The 16,777-nt window shown below is 34.2% G+C and overlaps 1 protein-coding gene across 4 annotated transcripts in view; it reads right to left on the reverse strand.

Annotated features, from left to right (window-relative positions):
* The window catches only part of ZNF644 (zinc finger protein 644), a 106,575-nt gene that overhangs the window by 21,568 nt on the left and 68,230 nt on the right, over nt 1-16,777 (reverse strand). The window lies entirely within an intron of this gene.

Genomic DNA, 16,777 nt, shown 5'->3' on the forward strand with positions numbered 1-16,777 from the left:
CCATCATGGTTCTGACTTTTTGACTCAGCAATTACAGCAAGACCTTAAAAATATCCAATAATCCTCAAGTACAGTTTATTTATTTTATTTTTAAAAATGATTTTATTTATTTATTTATGAGGCACAGAGAGAGAGAGAGAGAGAGGCAGAGGGAGAAGCAGGCTCCCCATGCAGGGAGCCCAATGTGGGACTTGATCCCGGGGTCTCCAGGATCACACCCTGGGCTGAAGGTGGCACTAAACTGCTGGGCCACTGGGGCTGCCCCCTCAAGTACAATTTAAAGAATCTGTTATTTGGCAACCCTAGGTATAGACTATCCAAAGTGCTGGCATAAAATTCCTTATTTCTCTTCTTTTTTTGTACATGGTAGCAAGTACAGTTATTTATTCTCCAAATATTTACTGAGCCCTTACCATGTGCCAGGCACTGCTTTATTATTAGGAATACCGGCAGTAAGCAAGACAGACTAGGTTCCTGCTCTCTGATAAAGAATGAAGTCTTCCGGGCCGCCCCGGTGGAGCAGTGGTTTAGTGCCGCCTGCAGCCTTGGGTGTGATCCTGGGGACCTGGGATCGAGTCCCACGTTAGGCTCCCTGCATGGAGCCTGCTTCTCCCTCTGCCTGTGTCTCTGCCTCTCTCCCTCTCTCTCTTTCTCTATGAATAAATAAATAAAAAAATCTTAAAAAAAGGAGAATTAAGTCTTCCATTGTTCCTTCATAGTATTTTTAATCTGTATAACAAGTAGTATTTTAAGATAGCAGGAACATAATCTGGTATTTAGAAATGAAAATATTTTCAATATAGGTAATTATTTCTAATATTTTATGGTAGTTAAAGAGTAAAAGTTAGCTCTTTATTCTAGTTAAAGAATAAAGGAATTGTTTCTAATTACTTTGTTATTTCACAGCTTAGAACAAGCGCTTGTATGAATGAGCTTACTCTTCCCACAGGATGTGCCCTTTCATACAACAAATATTATAAATATATACTACAAATATCTGTCTTTGGCATTATTATTTATACTAACAATTATTCTGCCCCTCATAGGCCTCAGAATTCTGTTTTGAGATTGGCAAACCTCCACAGTAATAAAAATAGACATCCAATAAGATCATATTCAATGATATCACCCCAAAATGGTGCTAATGCAGCACCCAGCGGGAGTCTCTACATCACATACACAGAAGTTAAAAATGGGCAGCACATAAACATGTGTTAGGGAAGAGTGTGCAAATGTCAATGAAAAGAAAAGCAAACCTTGATGCTATACCATTATCCATTCCTGACATTTCTCATATACAAAAAAAGTAAAGTGTCCAAATAGGAAGAATCTCATAAATCTGAAATGGACAACAGAATTTGTAAAAAGCTTGCCTGAAAGACACTTACTTCGTGTTCCTACTTATTATAATCACAGAGGCAGACAAATATATGCTCAATTTGAAAGCCTGTATTAGCTTTTCTCAACAGGAAGCAATGTTGCTAACGAAGTGGTAAATTCAGTGTTAATGAGTGGCTTCACTGTTACCACCTCAGAGGTAAAACCTTCTATGTTCCATGTTCCACCCATCTGTTCTGGTGTGAGAGGTTCAGAGATGGAACAGACGCTTCCCATTTAAAGCAACTTCATTGGTACCCCCTGAACAGCAGGGTGACAAACTATGAGAATATCATGTCTGCTTGGATTGCATTCTCATTACCAGAATTGCTTTCTATGAGCCTTCCAAAAGTTCACATTCTAAAGATACCAAAATGTTCTGCTCAAAAACATATGAAAAATATACATACATGACGTATCTTATCTATAAAACACATCTAGCAGAAGGAAAAACAAAAGATGAAATTAAATATTGTTAAAATATAAAATGAAGTCTTTAATAAAGTTTTCCTTCACACCTAATGAAATACACCTTTCTTGCCCCCCAAATTTATGATTATCTCTACTCAAAAATAGAAGTTATTTTTCAGAATATTTATTATTAGTAAGTAGTACATTAATATTAAAAATCTACCTCATCAGTTTAAAAGTATGGTATGAGAAATGACTCAGTAAGCTAGTATTTTAGCAACAATATAAAAAATTTTCCAGTTTAATTTTCAGAGTATATCTTAACTAATAACTGTTCAAAATATATTTTTTCTTAACAGTATTCAAAACTCATGGCTGCTGCATTAAGATATAATGCAAACACCGAACCATCAAAATCTGTTGCAGTGAATAATGGATCTAGAATTTTTGACATCAAGAATTATTTCCCTACACTCATGAATGGTTATGTAGCATCTAGGCAAGAAAGCATTTGACCTATTAGCTAATTTCACACTGTTTCAAATAATTTTTCCAACTATCTTTATGTTGTCAAATATATGTAACAGAGCCATCAATGCTAGTTTATGTTAATTTAAATAAGTAGGGGACATATTTGAAGGTAGACATTATTTATTAAGGGAATTCAAAAAGGGAAATTAAAAAAATAAAATAATCAAACTTATATAATATGCTTTGACTTCTTAAATTTCAGTGAATTTGCTATACCAATTAGGATATTTTAATAAAATGCTTAGATACTATTACTATGTCCTCCTCCATGTAATCATATAACCACAGAATTTTTGTTTTAAATGCACTTTAAAATATTCTTTAAAAATATTCACACACTTTATAAAAAGCTGCAAATGGAACTTTAAATCTACATAAAACATACTTCAGTTTCTTGAAAATCATAATGAGTTCTACAGCTATAACTGCCTGTAGTTATATACTGTGAGCATTAAAAAAAATAGTACAAAGGTCAGATCTGTCTTCAAGATGACAGATCATCACTTTTATGCCTCAAGCTAGACTTATTGTCTTAGAAATTTCAAACATCAGTATTTTTGCAAACTATCAGCACTTGCTATAACACCCTCACTACACTACATCTTGAGGTTACTACAGAAGAAATGAGGTGATAATTGCATATTAACATAATTATTCTGTAATCCCTCTGAGCAAGCTTCCTAGGTCACTCAGTAATTCAGATTAGATACAACCTTCCTGTCATCAAATCTATGCTGTCCACTTTCTGTTCATGAATAATTTTTTTATAGAAAATTAGCTTAATTTCATTCTTTTATGTACATTATTAATTGTATTTATTGCAAGTAGGTTAATATTTTGTGGGCACTTATTACATAATACCAACCTTTGTCATGTAGTATAATTTCATACAAAAATGTAATACAATTTGCCCTCATTCTACATTAGTTCATTACTAGCTATATTACACAGCTATAAATAAATTATAAAGTTGCCCACTAGCTGAGTTACAGTTAAGATCTGCCAGATTTTCACAAACACCATGTTCATTTAAATTATCCTTCAGAACACATGACAACTTCAGTTAGTTGTATATGAGATTGGGTCAAGAAAAGAAAAACACTCACAACTGTCATTCTAATTGCAAAACAAATCTTAATTTACTGAAATGCTACATCTACAATTACTATGATATTTAAGTCTATACATACTATACACAATGTACAAATATATATACCCCAACCTCAGTTAGTATGTAATGCATGTGAAGAGCATATAACTATGCCATCCAGGTAGTATTCTACTCTGGATGTCATCAAGTGGAAGTACTAAAAAATACATAAATTCATAAGGTTAACTATCCAGCATGCCACATGATAAAATGAAGAGAAAACTGGGTATGCTTAGCCTAATAATTAGCCAATACAATGAATAATCTTCAAATGTTTTAAGGTGTGGCATACAAAAAAAGACAGGATCAATGTGTATAAATCATAAAGATGGATTTTTATCTCAAGATTAAAAACAATAATTACCGAATATTGCAAAGGATTGTCTTATACAACAGTGAACTGAATGGCTCAGGAGGTTGGAATATTGTCAGGAACACTGCAGAAGGTAATATGGCACTGGAGACTGGAAAGATGATTTCTAACATCCTCTCTTACATGTTACTATGTATGTGAAATGTTTGGTTATTCTATTATTAACATTTAACATTATTTGAAATAATGACTAAAAATGGAAGTGAAAATTACACTATTGGACTTTAAAAAGATTCTCTAAATTCATAATTGCTTGAAATAATCTTTCAGTTAGTTTTCAGTTAGGTATGTTGATAACCTGATTCTTGAACAATGAAAGTATGGTACTAAATGACTAACACACTCAGGCCACAGAACTATCTATCTGCATTATGAAAACCACATACAAAGAGGTTTTTTTCCTATTGGTAATACAAAAAAAAAAAGTTCAATGAGTTCAAATAAGTAGAAAATAGATAAATAATGAACAGAAAAATAAAGAATACATTGGGCACATATGCTTTCTTGCCAGCAGCATGCAGCACTGCCATTACAAATTAATGATCTTTATGTAATTTTACCACCTACCATCAAATTACACTGAACTTGTCCAATACTTTTGTTCCTGATGCCATGAATCATCCTCACTACTTAAAAGGAAGATGTTACAAATAGTAAGGTAAACACGTAATAATACAAAGTGATTCTTACTGCCAAGTATACTAAATACTTAACATAATCTGACACAGCTCAAGAAGCAAGTAACTACATGGACAAAAGGTGGTGAGGAAGCTACAAAAGCCCAACCCTAGCAATCTGACAAAAATCATGCGATAGTAAGAAGCAACAGTCGTAGAAAAACAAATGGATGTTCAGTAATCAAAGGCTAATTTCCTAATGAAGAGCTTTGTAATTGAAAGAGGCAAGGCAATAAATTATAGCTGCAACCAAAGGAGAATGCTAAGTCATATTCAGCATGGAATAACTGCTTGTTTTGTTGTTTATACTTTCAAATAGAACAAGATAAATGATCATCGGGGCACCTAGATGGCTCAACCGATTAAGCAACTGACTTCAGCTCAGGTCACAATCTCTGGGTTCTGGGATTGAGGCTTGCATCAGGCTCCCCAACTCAGCAGTGAGTCGGCTTGGCCCTCTGTGCACCCCCTGCCCCATTCTCATGCTCTCTCTCTCAAATAAATAAAAAAATCTTAAACAAAAAAAAAGGTAAGTGATCATCACAGCATAGGTAGGATAAATGATACACACATGCACACGAGTTCAACAAGAACAATTCATGTGGGTTTGTTTTTTAACATTAAAATGAGTGATAACCTCTACAGATTTTTCAAACAGACCAAACTTTTGGCCATAATTGTATAATTAACATGAATCCTAGAACTGTTGGTTTCACACTCCAGAGGTACTGTGTCAACTCTGCTTTTCACCAACAGAGTATGAACCGCCATTAATTGTCATTTTATTTTGAGTCTCCTACTGTTCTTCAGTATATGATGAGTTTGCTCTTTAGGCTTAGTTTTGAGATATCTTATAAACATTAAGCCATTGTGTCCAATAAATGCAAAAGAAGTGCAAGTGTTAAAAGTCCTAGGAAGACCAAATATAATTATATTAGAAGTAAAAACAGAAATAATAAGACACCTAAAGTGGTAACGTAAATATTATATACACATATGCAATAAACTGCTTGAGAGTTGAAGTAACTGTGAAGAACAAAGAGATTTCACCATTAAGAAATTACTGTGCCTACACATTTGACAACCAGCAAGAGATAAGGAAATATGACAAAGGAAGTTTTTAAGCACAAAATCAGCATCAATGTCCGATGTCTATTTGCCTAATGGTTTTCAGGAAAAGCTAGGAATTTGTTCAAGAATTTAAAAGCGAATAATGTTCAAAGCGCTGCGAGTGAAACTTCTGCCCCAACCACGTATGATTCCACAGGACCAAGGTCCATTAGAGTATGCACATCAAAGTTAGTGACATTTCTACAAATGCAAACAATTGGGCTTTGAAGAAATTCCTTACAATAAAGAGATAATTTGGCTTCAAAAGTCTGCCTGAAACATAACAAATGTTTTCTTCTAATACTTAATAATTTTGTTATTTCAAATTCAAAACTTGACAGTATGTACATTAAAAAAAAACTTTTGTAGATTTTATAAAGTTAAACTCTTACTATAAAAGTTCCATTAATTCATTTAGTAATCACATATTATTTTACAAAAAACAAAATTGTTCATGTCTGAGAAGTCAACTTGAACATTATGACATTGAGAATAATTTCACTGAATTTAATTTTACTCAAAGCAGCTCAGACTGTAAAAAAAAAAAAAACCTTGCAATTCTGTAGTAACCTATAATGAGTACTTAGCCTTTTGTGTATTATGTACATTTAAACTCTGTTATGTAAATTCAAGCTTATATATAGATGGGAAAGTTTGACATGCTCATTGAGAACCAGAAAAACGAAACAGAAGGAGAAGTTTTACTTTCAATAAAATATTTTCATTAAATATGAACTCTTGGGCAGTCCCGGTGGCTCAGCAGTTTCGTACTGCCTTCAGCCCAGGGTGTGATCCTAGAGACCGGGGATAGACTCCCACGTCAGGCTCCCTGCATGGAGCCTGCTCCTCCCTCTGCCTGTGTCTCTGCCCCTCTCTCTCTCTGTGGGTCTCTCATGAATAAATAATTTTTTTTAAAAAAAATCTAAATAAATAAATAAATGTGAACTCTTGGTGATACCATTTACTCCACTTACCTTTTTTCTTTCTCTAAAATCAGCCCCCCAAATACAATTATCTTCTAAAAAAAAATTCCGAAGTAATCATTACAATTATCTTCATTTAGGATGGTAAAAATTCAAATACAAGAAATCTGCTTTCCTTAATACAAAATATGCAGGGAGATGAACCTCTCCTATGCCAGTGTCTTTAAAAAAATTTAAAAAGAACGTATTTTTGTGATGGCAAATCACAAACCATCCACGACGTTTTTCTGATTTAACAAGTTTTCCTTATTACATGTTCAATTCTGGAGTTTCATTTATAAAACCAAATACATTTATTGTGAATATAAACAATTACAAAATTTTTCTAAAATGTTAAAACAGCACTTAATGTTTAGAAAATGCAAGTGCTTATTAATAATCAAATGTACATAGTTCTATTCAAACAAGTGTGACTTAAAAGAATTTCCTTCTATGTTTACTCATATGAAGAGAAAAAGATGGCAAGGTCAAGAGTAGCAATATTGAACAATAAGAAACTTACAGAACCCATGATTTCCAATTTACCCAATATCTATAACAACAAAATGTTATGAATAGTATATTATTTTTATAAAATGTGACTAAAGCATATTTAAAATTGAGATTTCAGGGAACATTTTAATTACTCTTAAGATTAATCAAATAGTATTGCTGGCAGTTTTTTTTTTCTTACTGTACTGCTATCTAACTAAAAAAGACTATAAATAGGACACATATGTATAAAAAACTACTCTCAGTAAACAGCAATAAATTATGTCCCCAGTGAGTAATATGGATTATGCATTCTGTAGTTCAGTGGAAGTAGAAGGTCCTATAACATACCACGGATAAGAAAAGCCTCAGCAAAATTAGAGTTTTAGCTGACTTTTGTAGTGCATTAATGCAAGAGAATCACTCTGGTGGCAGACACGCCTGAGTTTGAAAAATAGTTCTACAACTTCCACCTTGGAGTTACTTCAACTATTCTTAAATTTTAGTTGCTTCATCAATAAAGTATGAAATCTGCTAAAAGTATTGTGAGGATTAAATAAGATCCCATAAAACATGCATCTATATAGGGCCTGGCATTTAGTAATTACTCATTAAATGTTAATACCCTATGACCCTTCCCATTAGCTTGTTTCATTTATGGAGTGATGACAATGAATTTGTACACTGCCCCTAATGGTAAAAGTGGCCCTTATAAAGAGAAATTTATTCTGGGAGGAGATATCTGGTACCTTAATACCATTCCTAAGGTATAATTGATAGAATAAATGGGCAGTAAATAGGCAGAGCTAAAGAATTAGAAGAAGAAACATGTCTTAAGAGTTGGTGGGGCTGTAAGAATAACACTCTTGCAGGGATAAAGCAGGGCTTCAGTAAAACACTATTCAATAAGCAATAAAGAAGGAAATTACAGTGTTTGATCAAGTGCTCCAAAGAAAAAGGACATGAAGTAGCCACTTGGGATTTAAGAGTTTCTGATTCCTTAGGGTCTATCAGGACATGAATTTAATTCTCAGCTCTCATAAAATGCCAATGAAATGAAAATAGGTGAACTAGAACAGAGACATACCAAGGTGGATAAAACCAAAAACTAGAACAGTCATAGACAAGGGCTGCTGGAAAGAACAGAGATGGCAATCTCAAAACAAAAAAACTAAAAACAGGTTTTTATACCAAAAACATCACTCAGAAAAGCCACAGACTTAAAAAGACTTCATTCATTCATTCATTTATTTGGGGGAGAGAGAGAGCATGTGCATTAGAGTACACAAGGAGGGGGAGGGGCAGAGGAGGTGGGAGAAGCAGGCTCGCTCCTTAATCCAGGATCAGGACCTGAGCCCAATGCAGATACTTAATCAAATGAGCCACCCAAGTGCCCTAACGCAATCAACAGACTTTTCTCTGTCAAAAAGAAGTGTTAAGTCAAAAGTGTAATAACATCAAAATTTAAAGTTATTTTGACTATAGAATCCTATATATACAGAAACACATTACATAATATTCAAGTGTAAGGCACAGGGTCTCTAAGTTTACTACTCACTTACCGTATCAGAAAAGTTTTTCTGAAAGGCTAAATGTGGGGAGAGGTATATCATGAAAATGGCTAAAATTAGTGTGTTAAGTGTATTTTTATTATTTTACAGGTGACTGAAACATATAAATTTAGATGTTTACCAAATTATAAGGTTAATCACTAAAATAAAAAAAGTAAATATACTTTAAGATCTTCAAAATCTATAAACTATTGTGTTTTACGTAAAGAAGTATAATATGCTCTGAGCAAGAAAGGGGATGACAAAGACCTTTGAAATAAAAATTACTACACAACAATAACAAAACTACTCTCAGTAGGTGAGGTGAAAAGCAAAGTGGATAAGGCTAATGAAATGAGGTATTCTTATAGAAGAAAGACTTTTAAAAAGGGAGTAAAACAACCCCATGAAATTTAGATACACAAATTATACCAAGTAGAAATTACAGGAAAAAAGCTCAGAACTCAGGGGAATAGAGGAGGACACAATAGAAAAAATTTCAGAGCTTAAGAAATGCAACAATCTTCAGACTAATAGGGCCCAATCAGTGCTCAATGGATGAATAAAGACACACCTCTTGAGGAACGCCTAGGTGGCTCAGTGGTTGAACATCTGCCTTCAGTTCAAGATTTGATCCCAGGGTCTGGGTCAGGGAGTGATCCTGGGGTCAGGGGATCTAGTCCCACAGCAGGCTCCCTCTGGGGAGCCTGCCTCTCCCTCTGCCTATGTCTCTGCCTCTTTCTGTGTCTCTCATGAATAAATAAATAAAATCTTAAAAAAAAAAAAAAAAAGACCTGCCTCTTGACAAGTCCTGGGGTAATTTCAGACTTAAAGGTAGAATTCTACTCATTTCTAGAAAATAAGATAAAAACAAAAACTAGACTGCCTACAAAAACAAGAACATATAATTCTTCACCAGCAATGTCATTAGATTTTTGAGGGAAAATGATATTTTAAAATTAAATCTGTCTGAATAAATTATCTCGTTCACATTATCCACTCTCTCCCACTTCAGTTACAAACGTAATAGTAATAGTCTGGTGTATCCTTCAACAACTTTTTCTTATTCATACAAACATATGACAAATATATATTGTATTTGTTTCGTGATTATCTTTATAGAAATGGGATTATACAACATATATGCTACAATAAATAACCTTGTATAGATTGCCTTATAGTACTGTTTTAATTTCAGTGATACAGATTTTTCAAAGTTGCATGTGTATTTTTAATACACATTTGCAAATCATTTCCCCAAATTTCTATCAATATGCACATCTACCTCCAATGTGTAAGTATGCCTATTTTCCCAGTCTTATGGTTTTTTTGTCAGCATCAATGGTGAAAGATGTGAAAATACTTTTCAAGCCAGAATTCTATAACTAGCTAAAGTACCACTTAAACATAACAAAATACAGACATCTGGACAAGCAAGGATTCTAAAAGTTCACTATCCACAGATTAGAGAATTACTCTTTGACCATATAGGGACAACAATATACAAAAAGACAGACATAAGAATCAATAAAAAGGTGTGCCTGGGTGGCTCAGCCAGTTAAGTGTCTGCCATGGGCCCAGATCATGATCCCAACCAGGGTCCTGAGATCCAACCTTTAGCTCCTACTGAGCAGAGAGCCTGCTTCTCTCTCTACTTCTGCCATTCTCCCTGCTCATGCTCCCCCTTGCTTGTGCTCTCTCACTCTCTCTCTGTCAAATGAATAAACAGAATACATATAAAAAAAGAATTGATAAACATTAGTCAGCAATTAAAACACTGAAAAAGGCAACTAAATGTAGTAACTGTTGATAATTGTTCAAAAGGGATTATTACGAAAAGTTATATGTTACTTAATAATATGGGAACTAACAAGCCCAAAAGACTTCAACATGGAAGGTTAGACTAGTGGACACTGACTCAAAGAAAACCTTTTTAAAAACATATTAAAATGTTAAGGGTAACCAAATAAAATAGTGAAATAGGATACATAAATTTCAAATGTAGAGAATTAAAAAGCAAAGAAACTTGGATTAAAATTTTTTTTTAATTTTTATTTATTTATGATAGGCACACACAGAGAGAGAGAGGCAGAGACATAGGCAGAGGGAGAAGCAGGCTCCATGCACCGGTAGCCCGACGTGCGGTTCGATCCCGGGTCTCCAGGATCGCGCCCTGGGCCAATGGCAGGCGCTAAACCGCTGCGCCACCCAGGGTTCCCGAAACTTAGATTAAATTAAAATAAAAAGTAACAACAGAAGATAGCAAAGAGAAAATAAAAAGCAGAAAGCAGTCCAAATGCATCAGTCTTCTCAATAAATATTAGAAGTTTATTAATTAAGAAAATGGCATTCACATTTTTTTGTTTTGAAATACGCTATACACTGTTTATAAGGAAATGCTGAGGTTAAAAATAAGATGATAAAAAGATAAACTAGACAAATGTCAGTAACTACATACTATCAGAAAAATCAAAAGGAATTTAAGGCAAAAAGCACTACACCTACTTAGGATGAATGTTACATATAATAAAATATACAATTCACCAAGAAGATATAATATTCACGAACTTCTTTGCACACAACAAAATGGCTACAAAATACCTAACTTGTAAATATCTCCAAGTGTTAAGAGAAACTGACAAGTCACAGAGGGAGGCTTTAAACTCCCCCCCCCAAAAAAAAATAAATAAACTTTTCTCCCCAAAAGTCAAGAGATCAAAGACAATATTCCAGTTTTCTTTAACTATCTCCTCTTTTAAGATCACCCTTCTCTCACTTTAAAAAGAAAGGTTCCCCAACACAGATCTGCTGTCTCCATCAGTTTTTCAGCTCACTAACCTTGGAGCAATCTTCCTTATTCATTTATTCAGACTTCATATCAAAATTATCAAGAAATCCTATTGCCACCATCTTTAAATTACATCCATAATCCAATCACTTCTCACTATTGCTACTTTCAGGTCTCCTATTACCTCTCCCTATACTATTTCAATAGCTTCCCAATTTGGTCTTAGTGCATCTAGTCTTACCAACCTACTGTCTATTCCTAGCACCACAACCACAGGAATTGTTTTAAAACCTAAGACAGATTGTGTTCTTCAAAATCCTCCAATGGCTCTTGGTCTTATCCTCTTAGAGGAAAAAAAACCCAACATCTTTATTAATAGCCTGTAACCCCCTACAAAAGTCCTTTCCAGCAACATTTTGACCCCACTCTTTACTCCTCTCCCCAGCTCACTTATTCAGTTCAAGTCACACTAGCTACCTATTATTCCTTGAACACATTCTCTCCCATGTTAAGGTCTTAGTATCATTGATTATTCCCCACTTAGAACACTCTGGCTTCCAGATACTCATGGCAAATTCCCTCATCTAATTCTAGCTTTTGATCAATCATTTTCTTTTGAATAATGCCTACCTAGACCATGTTGATTAAAATTATATCCCAAGCTCCCTCTTACCTTCTCTACTCTGCAGGCATTCTCAAATAAACTCATATTAGTTTATCCTTTTTTACCCCAAAACACTTTCTAACATACTGTACTTATTTATTTTGGTTATTGTTTGTGTATCCCTCCTACAGAACTAAGTTTCAAGGGCATAGATGTTTGTATTTGTTAATGGAATCTCTCAAGGGTCTAGAAGAGTGCCACCATTCAGAATCTTGGTACTGCATTGCTTTGATAATGCCATATATAAAAACTTCTGGATACCAAATAAAGAGAGGTTTGGGAAATACATATTTCTTTCCCATGGCTGCAAAACAAACAATATAGAAAAGCTATATAGTCTTAATTCTCTGAAAAAACAACCCAAGACAAGATTCCAGTGTCTTGTCTCTCTCACTTTGCCTTTTATCCCTCTGTATTTACTTTTCCTTCTCTCATACCTTCCTCATCCCACTTCCCAGTTTTAGAATTAAAATTCAGAAAGGAAAAGGTTGTCAACAATGACAGTATGACACCTGAATTTAAAGAATAAAGCCATATTTTTACTGAAAAGGGTTACTTTGATTTAGTGGGAAGACTGGCTTTGTTTAAACATGTTACATGGCCGACATTTTCTATAAGCTGAATGAATTAAATCTACAGTGCAAAGGTTTTGAAGAAATTAGATTTACAGCATGTATACAATATATAAACATTGATAACTATTTTCACTCATGACAAAAACCCAAATGCCCACTTAAAGATGCCAGGTTTTCAAAATTCTCTTGGGAAATACATAAAGAAAAAAGTCCATGATTAAGTATAGGGAACACTATACAACAAGAAATTGACATTCTTATTTTAAACATAAACAGATATTATTATTTTAAAATATAAGTGGAACATTTATAAAATCTGACTATATATTATAATAACCACAGAGAAATTTCCAATAGAGATAAAAACTATGTAGACCATATTCTCTGGTCACCATGCAATAAAACTAAAAATTAGATCCAATTAAAGAGTTAATTAATGTTATTTGCATCTCAATAAAACTGGGAGGAAAAGAGTATCTACCAAAACAAAACAAAACAAAACAAACAAGAGTGAACTAGAAAAAGGTTAAAGTATCTAAGAATGAAGACAGGAGACACAAAAAAACAGAAAACAGAAAAATGAATAGAGCCAAAAGAGGATATAGTAAAAAAGATGTAGCATATACTGTAGATGGGAATCCCAGAAGTATAGAAGGAAGAAAATAGGACAGAAGCAATCCTTGGAAAGTTAATGACTGAGAATTTTCTAAAACTGACCAAAGACATCAAGCCATGGTTTCTGGAGCATCAGGTACTTTAAAATGGATACACAAAAAGAAAAATATATCTAGATACATATAAAAGTGATGACAATGCAAAACAATGAGAAAATCTTAAAAGTAGCAGGAAAAAAATACACATAACGAGACAGTAATGAGCCTGAGGGGAAAAAAGCAGCTAGCTTCTGAAGTCCAAACACTAATCTGATGCTTTCAGCTAAATCATATTGTTCTCCTGTTGAACAAAAAAATACCTCACAGAATAATCACTTCAGACAAGGTCAATGTGTAACACACATTACCATATATGCCCTTCTCTAACTGAGCTGACTGCTACCTTCTTTACTAATTATAAGCTGGGATACTAGCTTTAGTCTACCTTCCCTATTAGTTAATATTAATTTATTAAAATGGTAAACATGATATGAAAACACAACACAGCAAGATGTGGAATGCAGCAAAAGCAGTACTCAGAAGGAAATTTATAGCTATAAACACCTACATTAAAAAAGGTATCAAGGAGTAGTACCTGGATGGCTCAGTCACTTAAGCATCCGACTCTTGATTTCAGCTCAGGTCATGATCTCAGGGTTGTGAGTTGAAGCCCCAAGTTAGGCTACCCCCTGGGCATGGAGTCTGCTTAAGATTCTCTTTCTCCCTCTGCCCCTTCCCCCCATGCTTGCAAGCTCCTTAAAAAAAAAAAAAATGGTATCAAATCAATTGCCTAATTTCATACCTTAAGGAACAAGAAAAAGAACAAACCAAACCCAAAATCAACTGAAGGAAGGAATAAGAAAGATAAGATAAGAAAATATAAAAGTAGATAAAACAAAAGTTAGGTTTTTTTTTGTTTTGTTTTAGGATTTTATTTATTTATTCATGAGAGACACAGACAGAGAGGCAGACGGAGAAGAAGCAGGTTTCATGCAGGGAGTCTGATGTGGGACTTGATTCTGGGACCGCGGGATCATGCCCTGAGCCGAAGGCAGAGGCTCAACCACTGAGCCACCCAGGTGTCCAAACGTTAGTTCTTTTAAAAAAAATCAACAAAACTAACAAAGAAATCAACTGGGTGGGGGGGAAGAAGATGCAAATAACTAAAATCAGAAATAAAGGTAGGGACACTACTACTATAGACCTTAAAGAAATTAAAAGAATTGTAATAGAATATCATGAACAATTAGAAACCAGTAAATCAGATAATCAGGATGAAAAGGACAATTTCTAGGAAACACAAACCTGACTCAAGAATAAACAGAAAATCTAAATAGATCTACAACAGGTAGAGACTGAATCAGTCATCAAAAACCTCCCCAAAAGGAATAGTTCACAAGCAGATTGTTTCACCAATAAATTCTACCATTTAGAGAATTAACACCAATCCTTAAGAAACTTCCAAAAATGGAAGAGGAAACATTTCTTAACATATTTTATACAGCTAGCATTATTACCCTAAAACCTGCATTACCCTAAAACCAAAGCTGACAAAGATACTGAAAGAAAATTATAGCCCCTTATGAATACAAATGTAAAAATCTCAACAAAATACTAGCAAACTGAATCCAACAGCATATTAAAGGGATTATATGTTATAGCCAAGTGGGATTCATTCCAGCAATACAAAGATGTTTCAAAACAAGAAAAACAATAAATTAATATACCATATTAACAGAACAAAGGAAAAAAAAACACATGGTCATTTCAATAAACACAGAGGGAATACTTGATAAAATCCAAAATTACTTAATGATGAAAACACTCAGCAAACTAGGAAAAGAAGGGAATTTCCCTAAATAATAAAAGGCATCCATGAAAAACCCAGAGCTAACATACTCATCAATAGTGAAAAACCAAGCTTTCACTCCACAGTCAGTAACAAGACTATCTGCTTTCACCACTGCTATTCAACATTGTACTGGAAGTCCTAGCCACAGCAATTATACAAGAAAAATAAATAAAAAGCATCCAAATATAAAGGAAGAAATAAAACTATCTCTATTTGCAGATGACATGATTTTATTTATTTTGAGAATACCACAGACTCCAAGCACACACAAACCCAATAAACAAATTCAGCAAACTGGCAGGTATAAGATCAAAACACAAATCAGTTGTTTCTCTATGCCAGCAATGAATGAGCCAAAAGGAAATTAAGAAAACAATTCCATCTACAAAATCATTCAAAATAAAATACCTAAGAATAAATATAGCCAAGGAGGTAAAAGGTTTATACACAAACAACAAAACATTGATGAAAGAAATTAAAGAAAGTGTAAATAAATGGAAAAACATCTTATGTTCATGGATTTGAAAATGAAATATTAAGATGACTGAACTTCCCAAAGTGATCTACAGATTCAGTGTAATTCCTATGAAAATTCTTTTTTTTTTAATTTTATTTATTTATGATAGTCATCACAGAGAGAGAGAGAGGCAGAGACATAGGCAGAGGGAGAAGCAGGCTCCATGCACCGAGAGCCCCACATGGGATTCGATCCCAGGTCTCCAGGATCGCGCCCTGGGCCAAAGCCAGGCGCCAAACCGCTGCGGCACCCAGGGATCCCTCCTATGAAAATTCTAAGAGCCTTTGTTTGCAGAAATGAATAAGCTGATCCTCAAATTCATGTGGAACTGCAAAGGGCTCTGAAGAGCATAAGCAATATTGAAAAGAAATAAAGTAAGAGTACTCACTCTCATTAAAAACTTACTAGAAAGCTGTAGTAATCAAGTGTGGTACTGGCATAAGGGCAGACACAGAACCTACTGGCATAGGTCCGAGAATCCAGAAATAAACCCAAACACCCATGGCCACATGATTTTAACAAAGGTGCCAAAATCATTCAGTGGGGAAAGAATAGTCCTTTCAAAAAAAGTCATGGGACAAATGGACAATCACACGCAAAATAATGAAGTCTTATCTCATATCACATATAGAAACTAAATCAAAATGGATCAACACTAAAACTGAAACAGTAAAGCTCTTTGAAGAAGGCATAGGGATTAATCTTTACGATACAGGATTTGGCAATAAATTCTTAAACGTGACACCAAAAGCTTGATGAACAAAAGAAAAAAAACAGGTAATTTGGATTTATCAAAATAAAAGTTTCTCCATCAAAGAGCATTACTGAGATGTATTTGATAAGGATTTAGTATCCAGAATATATTAACAACTAAACAACAAAAAGATAACCCAATTTAAAAATGGACAAAAGCTCAGCAGAGAACTAATGTGGAAGATAGCAAAGGAGGACCCTAAGCTCACCTCCTCCCATGGATACAATCAGGTAACACCCATATCAGTGTAAAAAACTCAGAAATGATTTGAAGACTGTTAGAGCAGACTGTCCACAGCTAAATGTAGAGAAGACGGTAAGAAGGATGGAGACATCGTTGGG

This window comes from Nyctereutes procyonoides, unplaced genomic scaffold (assembly GCF_905146905.1).
Source record: "Nyctereutes procyonoides isolate TBG_1078 unplaced genomic scaffold, NYPRO_anot_genome, whole genome shotgun sequence".
Classification (NCBI taxonomy): domain Eukaryota; kingdom Metazoa; phylum Chordata; class Mammalia; order Carnivora; family Canidae; genus Nyctereutes; species Nyctereutes procyonoides.